General features: G+C 37.9%; 3 long non-coding RNA genes across 3 annotated transcripts; all 3 read left to right on the top strand.

The window, feature by feature from the left end:
- Positions 1–2,831: 2,831 nt before the first annotated feature.
- Positions 2,832–4,654, top strand: LOC131723307 (uncharacterized). The gene is made up of 3 exons (XR_009320221.1): positions 2,832–2,971; positions 3,412–3,501; positions 4,377–4,654. It is a non-coding gene; the product is annotated as an uncharacterized LOC131723307 (long non-coding RNA).
- A 2,280-nt stretch (positions 4,655–6,934) lies between these two features.
- Positions 6,935–8,781, top strand: LOC131723304 (uncharacterized). Its single transcript, XR_009320220.1, has 3 exons — positions 6,935–7,075; positions 7,516–7,605; positions 8,481–8,781. It is a non-coding gene; the product is annotated as an uncharacterized LOC131723304 (long non-coding RNA).
- Positions 8,782–11,047: 2,266 nt separating this feature from the next.
- Positions 11,048–13,982, top strand: LOC131723303 (uncharacterized). Its single transcript, XR_009320219.1, has 4 exons — positions 11,048–11,179; positions 11,620–11,709; positions 12,585–13,342; positions 13,872–13,982. It is a non-coding gene; the product is annotated as an uncharacterized LOC131723303 (long non-coding RNA).
- Positions 13,983–17,383: the final 3,401 nt, after the last annotated feature.

Below are 17,383 nucleotides of genomic sequence, written 5' to 3'. Positions count from 1 at the left end.
ATAGCTCTATATTATTATGAATTAGTTATTTAACAGATGTTTTTATCCAAAGCGACTCAACAACTGCTGCTGCAGTCACTTCCAATCGGACCTTGTTTGTTTAACGTCTCATCCGAGGGACGGAGCACAAGGAGGTTAAGAGACTTGCTCAGGGTCTCACACACTCAGCTTGACACGATGGTTGAGCTGGGATTGAATCTTTAACCACTGGACCACCAAGCCCCCTACTTACTCAAATGTATTGTTTAAACTAGGTCTTGCTTGTTTTACAGATAAATTGATTTGCTTCAAATGTGCTGAAACAACCGATGAAAGTTCCTGTACTTCGAGTCCATGTGCAGCTGAAGCATTCTGCAAGAGTGACTACAAACTGAACAGGGCAGGTAAGAGCTTCTCCTTCATTTGGGGTTTCTATTCTTTGTGTTTCCAGTTTGGTGCTTGTGAATTCCAGCTGGTGAACGGAGGCCGTTGAGAGCAGTTGTGTTCATGTCTAAGGAGTCCATTCCTAGCAATCCTTTTCGTAATCCTCAAATCTAACATCACATACACCTCACTGCTTCATTGCTACTTTGCAGCCACATTTCCCATGTTTAGAGATTTAAAATACATAACTTTATTATCATCAACTGACTATTATTAAGCATGGTAGAGCCCTGTTTTAGAATAACGGAACACATAACTTTGTACAGTAACTTATGCCTCACATATTAACCTTCAGTGGACACTTTCTTTTTTCAAGAGCATGCAATATTGTCCCACATGGAAAAATAAAAGCAGTATGCTGGTACCGTAATATGTACATGTTAGTGTAGAGTCACCGAGGATTTGATTCTGTATAAATGCCCTGCTTATTGATTTGTCAGAATCACTGATTTGGCACTAGCTGGTTCTGTCACCACTAACCTTGCTTTTCTCCACCTTACAGGAGTGCCTGTTGTCACTAAGTCCTGTGCAGCTGATTGCAAAGCTGTTGACAATACAGCAGACAAAAACGTGAGGACAACTTGCTGCAAAACAGGCTATTGTAATGGTAAGGCTGCTATTAAACGTTAAAACAGTTCCACCCAAGCCTTAAAATCCACCAAATTGATACATTTTTGGTTTGCTTGTGTATGTTTTATTTTCACATTAATCTTTGATATGTATATAGTTTAAAAACACCATGGGATGTTTTATTAATTATATTTTTATTACATTTTTGAAGAGAGACAATGTAGGTTTATGTTACAAAATGAGAAACAAGGACACAATATTACTAAAGTGTTATATTAACCCTTTTTATTGTTTAAAATTAATATTCAAGTGATCTAATCCCTAAATCCTCTCTTCGTTTGTATCACGAAGACAGCCCTTCTCCTCGCTCACATAGTTATTTCTACAGGAAGAGGTTTGACTTTCTTAATCTTGCCACACAAAGCATCAGGTTCCTAGTTTAATTAGCCATTACAGATCGACCACAGTTTAGCTCAATTGAATAGCCCTCCATGCCTTTGATTCTGGATGGCAGTGCAATGAGCTGCTGGAGACCGATTCATTAAACCCCTGTGTTTGACTTTCAGGAAATGCCTTGAGTTGCAACACTTGTACTAATGAAGCTGAGGAACCAAAATGTGCAGCAACAGCCTGCGCTGCAGCTGACAAACTATGTCAGAGCACTTATACCCTCACTGCACCAGGTAAGCTGGATCACAAGGGGAAAGGTGACTGATACCTGTGTCTCTGTCACCAGCTCGTTCCTCTTTTGCACATTTAAAGGACAAGGGCCTGTGGGTCCACTCCATAGTAAATGTATGTTGTGGTATTTGTGAAGTACAGTGAGAGTCTTGAAGGTTGCAGGTTCATGATTACACTCTGAGTTGACTTATAAACAATAAAATTAATACAATAGTTAACTGTGGTTTTCCAGACCTGTAATTTGCTCTATATGGCACTTTATCACAGACCTTTTTGCACTGTATTTTAATAAGGGGTTGATATATCACCCAGGCTGTGGGAATCACCTGTGAGATTAATAAAGAGTTCATACGATGGTGGTATTGAGATCTATATTTACATACATTACATGCAGTGGTGTTGTGCCTTCCAGGACCCCCTTGACAATGAGAATACATTCAATGTCAATTGATTGCTAAGGGTGTCTGGTGCTGAATCTTGTTTGTTGTATTACTTTTATAGATGTTCCAGTATCAAAGGCATGTGCTGAGGCTTGCACACCATCCGCTACTGTGAAGTGCTGCGGTACATCTCAGTGTAACGGTAATGCTAACGTTATTGTTAATTATACAATGGCAGTCACTGAGGCGGCACACTGATTGGTCACATGTTCACATGTTCTAACTGGAGAACTTTAACAAAACACCACCTGGAGGCAAACAAACAAAACAACGGGAATCAGAAATAAAATAAAAAATAAAAGGGCTGTAATCATCCTCCAGTGTAGCTGCTCTCGCTCAAACTAGAAACCTTATTGAATCCTTGCACTACACTGTCTCTTTGTGTAGTCACACAACTTCACCCTGGTAAATGGGATCTCATTGCAGAAAGAGATTGCTAAAAAATAGTTATCGTTCAAGTTAATAGTTATAACTCAGCTGCATCCGGGTTAGGCTTTTAGCAGAGATACTGAGATGAGATGGGCTGGGTAACAGTCAATGATAAGGGGAGCACTGAAATGTTCACATTTACAAATGTCAGGTAGACAGTAATGTTTTATCAATAAGACTTTATCAATGTTTCATTATGAAGAGATTGATAAACGTATTGAAACACTATCAGGTATGTGTCTAATTGAGCCAGCCGTAGCCCAGCCTCTCCTTCCTTATTCATTGGCTCTCCCTGGCTTGTTTTGCAGTGGACCTCTTGAAATGCTACACCTGCACTGACTTGACAGATGAATCTAATTGTAAAGATATAACAGTCTGTGGGTATGGTGACAAGTTCTGTAAAACCACTTACAAACTAACTGGAACTGGTAAGTAATGATCCCGAAGGGCCGGGTTTCTCTGACTATAACAAGTTTAACTGGCTTCTCTTTCTCTCGTACATTCCTACTTAGTGTTGGGATTAACATAGATTTTTCCAGCAGCTTCTTTCTAAATAAGGACAAGAACATATTTGCAGTCATCACAAGAGACAAGTTTACATTGCACTAATGTTTCCCACATTTAAGTCACCATTCAATCAGCTAACAATAGTATTCAAGCCAGATAAATGTATCTCTACAATCAGGGCTGTTTTGAAAATGTACCTCCACCTACAAATCCAAGCTAAAATACTTTTTATTACAGGCTTCACATTGTTTTTATTCTCTAATACAATGTTTGAAATGGCAAGAGTAACAAAGGCCTGTGTCAATTGATGAGATAATAGTTATAGAATTATGACTAACTTTCTTTTTGCATTCATTGATAGTTGTCACCGTCAGCAAGGGATGTGCATCAACTTGTACTGTAACAACAGCTTTCCCGCGAGATGAGTGCTGTGAGGGAGAACTGTGTAACGGTAATACAGATACTATTGTAATATTGTTTATAAAATTAAAACTACAGGTGTTCTAATACATTTTTTTTGACTGCATATATATTTATTGTAAAACGTACATATATAAACAGAGCAGTCAGTACTTTTTTTTACACCTTGCTTAAAACAACTATGAAAGCACTTTTATCTGTCAAATGGCAATTATTTAAAATGTTGATTAAATGCTGTAAATAAAAAAAAAAAAAACAGAATGAAGAGCTCCCTCAATTTTCAAGTACCATTACCACAGATAATCCCCAATGAAATGCATGCACTAGAATGTCAGATTAATACATAGTTATTAATAAACGGTACCATTAATTATTCTCTTACCTGATGGGGAGCATTTACACTTGCTTCTTAGTAAATGGGATTTGAAGCCATTTGTACTTAAGATATTTATGTGATTCTTTCTAAATTTCACACCATTGAGTGTTGTAGTGTAATGGATTCGGTTGTAGGGTCTGTAAGTTTTATGTATTAAGTAGTTTTATTTTTAAACTGATATAGAGATTGAAGATATTCTTTATAAGAGGAAAGGAACCATGTGTGCCTGTTAAGACTTTCATCTTTATAAACATATTTATAGCTCTATATTATTATGAATTAGTTATTTAACAGATGTTTTTATCCAAAGCGACTCAACAACTGCTGCTGCAGTCACTTCCAATCGGACCTCGTTTGTTTAACGTCTCATCCGAGGGACGGAGCACAAGGAGGTTAAGAGACTTGCTCAGGGTCTCACACACTCAGCTTGACACGATGGTTGAGCTGGGATTGAATCTTTAACCACTGGACCACCAAGCCCCCTACTTACTCAAATGTATTGTTTAAACTAGGTCTTGCTTGTTTTACAGATAAATTGATTTGCTTCAAATGTGCTGAAACAACCGATGAAAGTTCCTGTACTTCGAGTCCATGTGCAGCTGAAGCATTCTGCAAGAGTGACTACAAACTGAACGGGGCAGGTAAGAGCTTCTCCTTCATTTGGGGTTTCTATTCTTTGTGTTTCCAGTTTGGTGCTTGTGAATTCCAGCTGGTGAACGGAGGCCGTTGAGAGCAGTTGTGTTCATGTCTAAGGAGTCCATTCCTAGCAATCCTTTTCGTAATCCTCAAATCTAACATCACATACACCTCACTGCTTCATTGCTACTTTGCAGCCACATTTCCCATGTTTAGAGATTTAAAATACATAACTTTATTATCATCAACTGACTATTATTAAGCATGGTAGAGCCCTGTTTTAGAATAACGGAACACATAACTTTGTACAGTAACTTATGCCTCACATATTAACCTTCAGTGGACACTTTCTTTTTTCAAGAGCATGCAATATTGTCCCACATGGAAAAATAAAAGCAGTATGCTGGTACCGTAATATGTACATGTTAGTGTAGAGTCACCGAGGATTTGATTCTGTATAAATGCCCTGCTTATTGATTTGTCAGAATCACTGATTTGGCACTAGCTGGTTCTGTCACCACTAACCTTGCTTTTCTCCACCTTACAGGAGTGCCTGTTGTCACTAAGTCCTGTGCAGCTGATTGCAAAGCTGTTGACAATACAGCAGACAAAAACGTGAGGACAACTTGCTGCAAAACAGGCTATTGTAATGGTAAGGCTGCTATTAAACGTTAAAACAGTTCCACCCAAGCCTTAAAATCCACCAAATTGATACATTTTTGGTTTGCTTGTGTATGTTTTATTTTCACATTAATCTTTGATATGTATATAGTTTAAAAACACCATGGGATGTTTTATTAATTATATTTTTATTACATTTTTGAAGAGAGACAATGTAGGTTTATGTTACAAAATGAGAAACAAGGACACAATATTACTAAAGTGTTATATTAACCCTTTTTATTGTTTAAAATTAATATTCAAGTGATCTAATCCCTAAATCCTCTCTTCGTTTGTATCACGAAGACAGCCCTTCTCCTCGCTCACATAGTTATTTCTACAGGAAGAGGTTTGACTTTCTTAATCTTGCCACACAAAGCATCAGGTTCCTAGTTTAATTAGCCATTACAGATCGACCACAGTTTAGCTCAGTTGAATAGCCCTCCATGCCTTTGATTCTGGATGGCAGTGCAATGAGCTGCTGGAGACCGATTCATTAAACCCCTGTGTTTGACTTTCAGGAAATGCCTTGAGTTGCAACACTTGTACTAATGAAGCTGACGAACCAAAATGTGCAGCAACAGCCTGCGCTGCAGCTGACAAACTATGTCAGAGCACTTATACCCTCACTGCACCAGGTAAGCTGGATCACAAGGGGAAAGGTGACTGATACCTGTGTCTCTGTCACCAGCTCGTTCCTCTTTTGCACATTTAAAGGACAAGGGCCTGTGGGTCCACTCCATAGTAAATGTATGTTGTGGTATTTGTGAAGTACAGTGAGAGTCTTGAAGGTTGCAGGTTCATGATGACACTCTGAGTTGACTTATAAACAATAAAATTAATACAATAGTTAACTGTGGTTTTCCAGACCTGTAATTTGCTCTATATGGCACTTTATCACAGACCTTTTTGCACTGTATTTTAATAAGGGGTTGATATATCACCCAGGCTGTGGGAATCACCTGTGAGATTAATAAAGAGTTCATACGATGGTGGTATTGAGATCTATATTTACATACATTACATGCAGTGGTGTTGTGCCTTCCAGGACCCCCTTGACAATGAGAATACATTCAATGTCAATTGATTGCTAAGGGTGTCTGGTGCTGAATCTTGTTTGTTGTATTACTTTTATAGATGTTCCAGTATCAAAGGCATGTGCTGAGGCTTGCACACCATCCGCTACTGTGAAGTGCTGCGGTACATCTCAGTGTAACGGTAATGCTAACGTTATTGTTAATTATACAATGGCAGTCACTGAGGCGGCACACTGATTGGTCACATGTTCACATGTTCTAACTGGAGAACTTTAACAAAACACCACCTGGAGGCAAACAAACAAAACAACGGGAATCAGAAATAAAATAAAAAATAAAAGGGCTGTAATCATCCTCCAGTGTAGCTGCTCTCGCTCAAACTAGAAACCTTATTGAATCCTTGCACTACACTGTCTCTTTGTGTAGTCACACAACTTCACCCTGGTAAATGGGATCTCATTGCAGAAAGAGATTGCTAAAAAATAGTTATCGTTCAAGTTAATAGTTATAACTCAGCTGCATCCGGGTTAGGCTTTTAGCAGAGATACTGAGATGAGATGGGCTGGGTAACAGTCAATGATAAGGGGAGCAGTGAAATGTTCACATTTACAAATGTCAGGTAGACAGTAATGTTTTATCAATAAGACTTCATCAATGTTTCATTATGAAGAGATTGATAAACGTGTTGAAACACTATCAGGTATGTGTCTAATTGAGCCAGCCGTAGCCCAGCCTCTCCTTCCTTATTCATTGGCTCTCCCTGGCTTGTTTTGCAGTGGACCTCTTGAAATGCTACACCTGCACTGACTTGACAGATGAATCTAATTGTAAAGATATAACAGTCTGTGGGTATGGTGACAAGTTCTGTAAAACCACTTACAAACTAACTGGAACTGGTAAGTAATGATCCCGAAGGGCCGGGTTTCTCTGACTATAACAAGTTTAACTGGCTTCTCTTTCTCTCGTACATTCCTACTTAGTGTTGGGATTAACATAGATTTTTCCAGCAGCTTCTTTCTAAATAAGGACAAGAACATATTTGCAGTCATCACAAGAGACAAGTTTACATTGCACTAATGTTTCCCACATTTAAGTCACCATTCAATCAGCTAACAATAGTATTCAAGCCAGATAAATGTATCTCTACAATCAGGGCTGTTTTGAAAATGTACCTCCACCTACAAATCCAAGCTAAAATACTTTTTATTACAGGCTTCACATTGTTTTTATTCTCTAATACAATGTTTGAAATGGCAAGAGTAACAAAGGCCTGTGTCAATTGATGAGATAATAGTTATAGAATTATGACTAACTTTCTTTTTGCATTCATTGATAGTTGTCACCGTCAGCAAGGGATGTGCATCAACTTGTACTGTAACAACAGCTTTCCCGCGAGATGAGTGCTGTGAGGGAGAACTCTGTAACGGTAATACAGATACTATTGTAATATTGTTAATAAAATCAAAACTACAGGTGTTCAAATACATTTTTTTTGACAGCATATATATTTATTGTAAAACGTACATATATAAACAGAGCAGTCAGTACTTTTTTTTACACGTTGCTTAAAACAACTATGAAAGCACTTTTATCTGTCAAATGGCAATTATTTAAAATGTTGATTAAATGCTGTAAATAAAAAAAAAAAAAACAGAATGAAGAGCTCCCTCAATTTTCAAGTACCATTACCACAGATAATCCCCAATGAAATGCATGCACTAGAATGTCAGATTAATACATAGTTATTAATAAACGGTACCATTAATTATTCTCTTACCTGATGGGGAGCATTTACACTTGCTTCTTAGTAAATGGGATTTGAAGCCATTTGTACTTAAGATATTTATGTGATTCTTTCTAAATTTCACACCATTGAGTGTTGTAGTGTAATGGATTCGGTTGTAGGGTCTGTAAGTTTTATGTATTAAGTAGTTTTATTTTTAAACTGATATAGAGATTGAAGATATTCTTTATAAGAGGAAAGGAACCATGTGTGCCTGTTAAGACTTTCATCTTTATAAACATATTTATAGCTCTATATTATTATGAATTAGTTATTTAACAGATGTTTTTATCCAAAGCGACTCAACAACTGCTGCTGCAGTCACTTCCAATCGGACCTCGTTTGTTTAACGTCTCATCCGAGGGACGGAGCACAAGGAGGTTAAGAGACTTGCTCAGGGTCTCACACACTCAGCTTGACACGATGGTTGAGCTGGGATTGAATCTTTAACCACTGGACCACCAAGCCCCCTACTTACTCAAATGTATTGTTTAAACTAGGTCTTGCTTGTTTTACAGATAAATTGATTTGCTTCAAATGTGCTGAAACAACCGATGAAAGTTCCTGTACTTCGAGTCCATGTGCAGCTGAAGCATTCTGCAAGAGTGACTACAAACTGAACGGGGCAGGTAAGAGCTTCTCCTTCATTTGGGGTTTCTATTCTTTGTGTTTCCAGTTTGGTGCTTGTGAATTCCAGCTGGTGAACGGAGGCCGTTGAGAGCAGTTGTGTTCATGTCTAAGGAGTCCATTCCTAGCAATCCTTTTCGTAATCCTCAAATCTAACATCACATACACCTCACTGCTTCATTGCTACTTTGCAGCCACATTTCCCATGTTTAGAGATTTAAAATACATAACTTTATTATCATCAACTGACTATTATTAAGCATGGTAGAGCCCTGTTTTAGAATAACGGAACACATAACTTTGTACAGTAACTTATGCCTCACATATTAACCTTCAGTGGACACTTTCTTTTTTCAAGAGCATGCAATATTGTCCCACATGGAAAAATAAAAGCAGTATGCTGGTACCGTAATATGTACATGTTAGTGTAGAGTCACCGAGGATTTGATTCTGTATAAATGCCCTGCTTATTGATTTGTCAGAATCACTGATTTGGCACTAGCTGGTTCTGTCACCACTAACCTTGCTTTTCTCCACCTTACAGGAGTGCCTGTTGTCACTAAGTCCTGTGCAGCTGATTGCAAAGCTGTTGACAATACAGCAGACAAAAACGTGAGGACAACTTGCTGCAAAACAGGCTATTGTAATGGTAAGGCTGCTATTAAACGTTAAAACAGTTCCACCCAAGCCTTAAAATCCACCAAATTGATACATTTTTGGTTTGCTTGTGTATGTTTTATTTTCACATTAATCTTTGATATGTATATAGTTTAAAAACACCATGGGATGTTTTATTAATTATATTTTTATTACATTTTTGAAGAGAGACAATGTAGGTTTATGTTACAAAATGAGAAACAAGGACACAATATTACTAAAGTGTTATATTAACCCTTTTTATTGTTTAAAATTAATATTCAAGTGATCTAATCCCTAAATCCTCTCTTCGTTTGTATCACGAAGACAGCCCTTCTCCTCGCTCACATAGTTATTTCTACAGGAAGAGGTTTGACTTTCTTAATCTTGCCACACAAAGCATCAGGTTCCTAGTTTAATTAGCCATTACAGATCGACCACAGTTTAGCTCAATTGAATAGCCCTCCATGCCTTTGATTCTGGATGGCAGTGCAATGAGCTGCTGGAGACCGATTCATTAAACCCCTGTGTTTGACTTTCAGGAAATGCCTTGAGTTGCAACACTTGTACTAATGAAGCTGACGAACCAAAATGTGCAGCAACAGCCTGCGCTGCAGCTGACAAACTATGTCAGAGCACTTATACCCTCACTGCACCAGGTAAGCTGGATCACAAGGGGAAAGGTGACTGATACCTGTGTCTCTGTCACCAGCTCGTTCCTCTTTTGCACATTTAAAGGACAAGGGCCTGTGGGTCCACTCCATAGTAAATGTATGTTGTGGTATTTGTGAAGTACAGTGAGAGTCTTGAAGGTTGCAGGTTCATGATTACACTCTGAGTTGACTTATAAACAATAAAATTAATACAATAGTTAACTGTGGTTTTCCAGACCTGTAATTTGCTCTATATGGCACTTTATCACAGACCTTTTTGCACTGTATTTTAATAAGGGGTTGATATATCACCCAGGCTGTGGGAATCACCTGTGAGATTAATAAAGAGTTCATACGATGGTGGTATTGAGATCTATATTTACATACATTACATGCAGTGGTGTTGTGCCTTCCAGGACCCCCTTGACAATGAGAATACATTCAATGTCAATTGATTGCTAAGGGTGTCTGGTGCTGAATCTTGTTTGTTGTATTACTTTTATAGATGTTCCAGTATCAAAGGCATGTGCTGAGGCTTGCACACCATCCGCTACTGTGAAGTGCTGCGGTACATCTCAGTGTAACGGTAATGCTAACGTTATTGTTAATTATACAATGGCAGTCACTGAGGCGGCACACTGATTGGTCACATGTTCACATGTTCTAACTGGAGAACTTTAACAAAACACCACCTGGAGGCAAACAAACAAAACAACGGGAATCAGAAATAAAATAAAAAATAAAAGGGCTGTAATCATCCTCCAGTGTAGCTGCTCTCGCTCAAACTAGAAACCTTATTGAATCCTTGCACTACACTGTCTCTTTGTGTAGTCACACAACTTCACCCTGGTAAATGGGATCTCATTGCAGAAAGAGATTGCTAAAAAATAGTTATCGTTCAAGTTAATAGTTATAACTCAGCTGCATCCGGGTTAGGCTTTTAGCAGAGATACTGAGATGAGATGGGCTGGGTAACAGTCAATGATAAGGGGAGCAGTGAAATGTTCACATTTACAAATGTCAAGTAGACAGTAATGTTTTATCAATAGGACTTTATCAATGTTTCATTATGAAGAGATTGATAAACGTGTTGAAACACTATCAGGTATGTGTCTAATTGAGCCAGCCGTAGCCCAGCCTCTCCTTCCTTATTCATTGTCTCTCCCTGGCTTGTTTTGCAGTGGACCTCTTGAAATGCTACACCTGCACTGACTTGACAGATGAATCTAATTGTAAAGATATAACAGTCTGTGGGTATGGTGACAAGTTCTGTAAAACCACTTACAAACTAACTGGAACTGGTAAGTAATGATCCCTATGAGCCGGGTTTCTCTGACTATAACAAGTTTAACTGGCTTCTCTTTCTCTCGTACATTCCTACTTAGTGTTGGGATTAACATAGATTTTTCCAGCAGCTTCTTTCTAAATAAGGACAAGAACATATTTGCAGTCATCACAAGAGACAAGTTTACATTGCACTAATGTTTCCCACATTTAAGTCACCATTCAATCAGCTAACAATAGTATTCAAGCCAGATAAATGTATCTCTACAATCAGGGCTGTTTTGAAAATGTACCTCCACCTACAAATCCAAGCTAAAATACTTTTTATTACAGGCTTCACATTGTTTTTATTCTCTAATACAATGTTTGAAATGGCAAGAGTAACAAAGGCCTGTGTCAATTGATGAGATAATAGTTATAGAATTATGACTAACTTTCTTTTTGCATTCATTGATAGTTGTCACCGTCAGCAAGGGATGTGCATCAACTTGTACTGTAACAACAGCTTTCCCGCGAGATGAGTGCTGTGAGGGAGAACTGTGTAACGGTAATACAGATACTATTGTAATATTGTTTATAAAATTAAAACTACAGGTGTTCTAATACATTTTTTTTGACTGCATATATATTTATTGTAAAACGTACATATATAAACAGAGCAGTCAGTACTTTTTTTTACACGTTGCTTAAAACAACTATGAAAGCACTTTTATCTGTCAAATGGCAATTATTTAAAATGTTGATTAAATGCTGTAAATAAAAAAAAAAAAAACAGAATGAAGAGCTCCCTCAATTTTCAAGTACCATTACCACAGATAATCCCCAATGAAATGCATGCACTAGAATGTCAGATTAATACATAGTTATTAATAAACGGTACCATTAATTATTCTCTTACCTGATGGGGAGCATTTACACTTGCTTCTTAGTAAATGGGATTTGAAGCCATTTGTACTTAAGATATTTATGTGATTCTTTCTAAATTTCACACCATTGAGTGTTGTAGTGTAATGGATTCGGTTGTAGGGTCTGTAAGTTTTATGTATTAAGTAGTTTTATTTTTAAACTGATATAGAGATTGAAGATATTCTTTATAAGAGGAAAGGAACCATGTGTGCCTGTTAAGACTTTCATCTTTATAAACATATTTATAGCTCTATATTATTATGAATTAGTTATTTAACAGATGTTTTTATCCAAAGCGACTCAACAACTGCTGCTGCAGTCACTTCCAATCAAACCTTGTTTGTTTAACGTCTCATCCGAGGGACGGAGCACAAGGAGGTTAAGAGACTTGCTCAGGGTCTCACACACTCAGCTTGACACGATGGCTGAGCTGGGATTGAATCTTTAACCACTGGACCACCAAGCCCCCTACTTACTCAAACGTATTGTTTAAACTAGGTCTTGCTTGTTTTACAGATAAATTGATTTGCTTCAAATGTGCTGAAACAACCGATGAAAGTTCCTGTACTTCGAGTCCATGTGCAGCTGAAGCATTCTGCAAGAGTGACTACAAACTGAACGGGGCAGGTAAGAGCTTCTCCTTCATTTGGGGTTTCTATTCTTTGTGTTTCCAGTTTGGTGCTTGTGAATTCCAGCTGGTGAACGGAGGCCGTTGAGAGCAGTTGTGTTCATGTCTAAGGAGTCCATTCCTAGCAATCCTTTTCGTAATCCTCAAATCTAACATCACATACACCTCACTGCTTCATTGCTACTTTGCAGCCACATTTCCCATGTTTAGAGATTTAAAATACATAACTTTATTATCATCAACTGACTATTATTAAGCATGGTAGAGCCCTGTTTTAGAATAACGGAACACATAACTTTGTACAGTAACTTATGCCTCACATATTAACCTTCAGTGGACACTTTCTTTTTTCAAGAGCATGCAATATTGTCCCACATGGAAAAATAAAAGCAGTATGCTGGTACCGTAATATGTACATGTTAGTGTAGAGTCACCGAGGATTTGATTCTGTATAAATGCCCTGCTTATTGATTTGTCAGAATCACTGATTTGGCACTAGCTGGTTCTGTCACCACTAACCTTGCTTTTCTCCACCTTACAGGAGTGCCTGTTGTCACTAAGTCCTGTGCAGCTGATTGCAAAGCTGTTGACAATACAGCAGACAAAAACGTGAGGACAACTTGCTGCAAAACAGTCTATTGTAATGGTAAGGCTGCTATTAAACGTTAAAACAGTTCCACCCAAGCCTTAAAATCCACCAAATTGATACATTTTTGGTTTGCTTGTGTATGTTTTATTTTCACATTAATCTTTGATATGTATATAGTTTAAAAACACCATGGGATGTTTTATTAATTATATTTTTATTACATTTTTGAAGAGAGACAATGTAGGTTTATGTTACAAAATGAGAAACAAGGACACAATATTACTAAAGTGTTATATTAACCCTTTTTATTGTTTAAAATTAATATTCAAGTGATCTAATCCCTAAATCCTCTCTTCGTTTGTATCACGAAGACAGCCCTTCTCCTCGCTCACATAGTTATTTCTACAGGAAGAGGTTTGACTTTCTTAATCTTGCCACACAAAGCATCAGGTTCCTAGTTTAATTAGCCATTACAGATCGACCACAGTTTAGCTCAGTTGAATAGCCCTCCATGCCTTTGATTCTGGATGGCAGTGCAATGAGCTGCTGGAGACCGATTCATTAAACCCCTGTGTTTGACTTTCAGGAAATGCCTTGAGTTGCAACACTTGTACTAATGAAGCTGACGAACCAAAATGTGCAGCAACAGCCTGCGCTGCAGCTGACAAACTATGTCAGAGCACTTATACCCTCACTGCACCAGGTAAGCTGGATCACAAGGGGAAAGGTGACTGATACCTGTGTCTCTGTCACCAGCTCGTTCCTCTTTTGCTCATTTAAAGGACAAGGGCCTGTGGGTCCACTCCATAGTAAATGTATGTTGTGGTATTTGTGAAGTACAGTGAGAGTCTTGAAGGTTGCAGGTTCATGATTACACTCTGAGTTGACTTATAAACAATAAAATTAATACAATAGTTAACTGTGGTTTTCCAGACCTGTAATTTGCTCTATATGGCACTTTATCACAGACCTTTTTGCACTGTATTTTAATAAGGGGTTGATATATCACCCAGGCTGTGGGAATCACCTGTGAGATTAATAAAGAGTTCATACGATGGTGGTATTGAGATCTATATTTACATACATTACATGCAGTGGTGTTGTGCCTTCCAGGACCCCCTTGACAATGAGAATACATTCAATGTCAATTGATTGCTAAGGGTGTCTGGTGCTGAATCTTGTTTGTTGTATTACTTTTATAGATGTTCCAGTATCAAAGGCATGTGCTGAGGCTTGCACACCATCCGCTACTGTGAAGTGCTGCGGTACATCTCAGTGTAACGGTAATGCTAACGTTATTGTTAATTATACAATGGCAGTCACTGAGGCGGCACACTGATTGGTCACATGTTCACATGTTCTAACTGGAGAACTTTAACAAAACACCACCTGGAGGCAAACAAACAAAACAACGGGAATCAGAAATAAAATAAAAAATAAAAGGGCTGTAATCATCCTCCAGTGTAGCTGCTCTCGCTCAAACTAGAAACCTTATTGAATCCTTGCACTACACTGTCTCTTTGTGTAGTCACACAACTTCACCCTGGTAAATGGGATCTCATTGCAGAAAGAGATTGCTAAAAAATAGTTATCGTTCAAGTTAATAGTTATAACTCAGCTGCATCCGGGTTAGGCTTTTAGCAGAGATACTGAGATGAGATGGGCTGGGTAACAGTCAATGATAAGGGGAGCACTGAAATGTTCACATTTACAAATGTCAGGTAGACAGTAATGTTTTATCAATAGGACTTTATCAATGTTTCATTATGAAGAGATTGATAAACGTGTTGAAACACTATCAGGTATGTGTATGTTGAGCCAGCCGTAGCCCAGCCTCTCCTTCCTTATTCATTGGCTCTCCCTGGCTTGTTTTGCAGTGGACCTCTTGAAATGCTACACCTGCACTGACTTGACAGATGAATCTAATTGTAAAGATATAACAGTCTGTGGGTATGGTGACAAGTTCTGTAAAACCACTTACAAACTAACTGGAACTGGTAAGTAATGATCCCGAAGGGCCGGGTTTCTCTGACTATAACAAGTTTAACTGGCTTCTCTTTCTCTCGTACATTCCTACTTAGTGTTGGGATTAACATAGATTTTTCCAGCAGCTTCTTTCTAAATAAGGACAAGAACATATTTGCAGTCATCACAAGAGACAAGTTTACATTGCACTAATGTTTCCCACATTTAAGTCACCATTCAATCAGCTAACAATAGTATTCAAGCCAGATAAATGTATCTCTACAATCAGGGCTGTTTTGAAAATGTACCTCCACCTACAAATCCAAGCTAAAATACTTTTTATTACAGGCTTCACATTGTTTTTATTCTCTAATACAATGTTTGAAATGGCAAGAGTAACAAAGGCCTGTGTCAATTGATGAGATAATAGTTATAGAATTATGACTAACTTTCTTTTTGCATTCATTGATAGGTGTCACCGTCAGCAAGGGATGTGCATCAACTTGTACTGTAACAACAGCTTTCCCGCGAGATGAGTGCTGTGAGGGAGAACTGTGTAACGGTAATACAGATACTATTGTAATATTGTTTATAAAATTAAAACTACAGGTGTTATAATACATTTTTTTTGACTGCATATATATTTATTGTAAAACGTACATATATAAACAGAGCAGTCAGTACTTTTTTTTACACCTTGCTTAAAACAACTATGAAAGCACTTTTATCTGTCAAATGGCAATTATTTAAAATGTTGATTAAATGCTGTAAATAAAAAAAAAAAAAACAGAATGAAGAGCTCCCTCAATTTTCAAGTACCATTACCACAGATAATCCCCAATGAAATGCATGCACTAGAATGTCAGATTAATACATAGTTATTAATAAACGGTACCATTAATTATTCTCTTACCTGATGGGGAGCATTTACACTTGCTTCTTAGTAAATGGGATTTGAAGCCATTTGTACTTAAGATATTTATGTGATTCTTTCTAAATTTCACACCATTGAGTGTTGTAGTGTAATGGATTCGGTTGTAGGGTCTGTAAGTTTTATGTATTAAGTAGTTTTATTTTTAAACTGATATAGAGATTGAAGATATTCTTTATAAGAGGAAAGGAACCATGTGTGCCTGTTAAGACTTTCATCTTTATAAACATATTTATAGCTCTATATTATTATGAATTAGTTATTTAACAGATGTTTTTATCCAAAGCGACTCAACAACTGCTGCTGCAGTCACTTCCAATCGGACCTCGTTTGTTTAACGTCTCATCCGAGGGACGGAGCACAAGGAGGTTAAGAGACTTGCTCAGGGTCTCACACACTCAGCTTGACACGATGGTTGAGCTGGGATTGAATCTTTAACCACTGGACCACCAAGCCCCCTACTTACTCAAATGTATTGTTTAAACTAGGTCTTGCTTGTTTTACAGATAAATTGATTTGCTTCAAATGTGCTGAAACAACCGATGAAAGTTCCTGTACTTCGAGTCCATGTGCAGCTGAAGCATTCTGCAAGAGTGACTACAAACTGAACGGGGCAGGTAAGAGCTTCTCCTTCATTTGGGGTTTCTATTCTTTGTGTTTCCAGTTTGGTGCTTGTGAATTCCAGCTGGTGAACGGAGGCCGTTGAGAGCAGTTGTGTTCATGTCTAAGGAGTCCATTCCTAGCAATCCTTTTCGTAATCCTCAAATCTAACATCACATACACCTCACTGCTTCATTGCTACTTTGCAGCCACATTTCCCATGTTTAGAGATTTAAAATACATAACTTTATTATCATCAACTGACTATTATTAAGCATGGTAGAGCCCTGTTTTAGAATAACGGAACACATAACTTTGTACAGTAACTTATGCCTCACATATTAACCTTCAGTGGGCACTTTCTTTTTTCAAGAGCATGCAATATTGTCCCACATGGAAAAATAAAAGCAGTATGCTGGTACCGTAATATGTACATGTTAGTGTAGAGTCACCGAGGATTTGATTCTGTATAAATGCCCTGCTTATTGATTTGTCAGAATCACTGATTTGGCACTAGCTGGTTCTGTCACCACTAACCTTGCTTTTCTCCACCTTACAGGAGTGCCTGTTGTCACTAAGTCCTGTGCAGCTGATTGCAAAGC

The sequence above is a fragment of the Acipenser ruthenus genome, chromosome 54 (assembly GCF_902713425.1).
Source record: "Acipenser ruthenus chromosome 54, fAciRut3.2 maternal haplotype, whole genome shotgun sequence".
NCBI classification, from domain to species: Eukaryota; Metazoa; Chordata; class Actinopteri; order Acipenseriformes; family Acipenseridae; genus Acipenser; species Acipenser ruthenus.
This window is presented reverse-complemented; position numbering and strand designations above follow the sequence as displayed.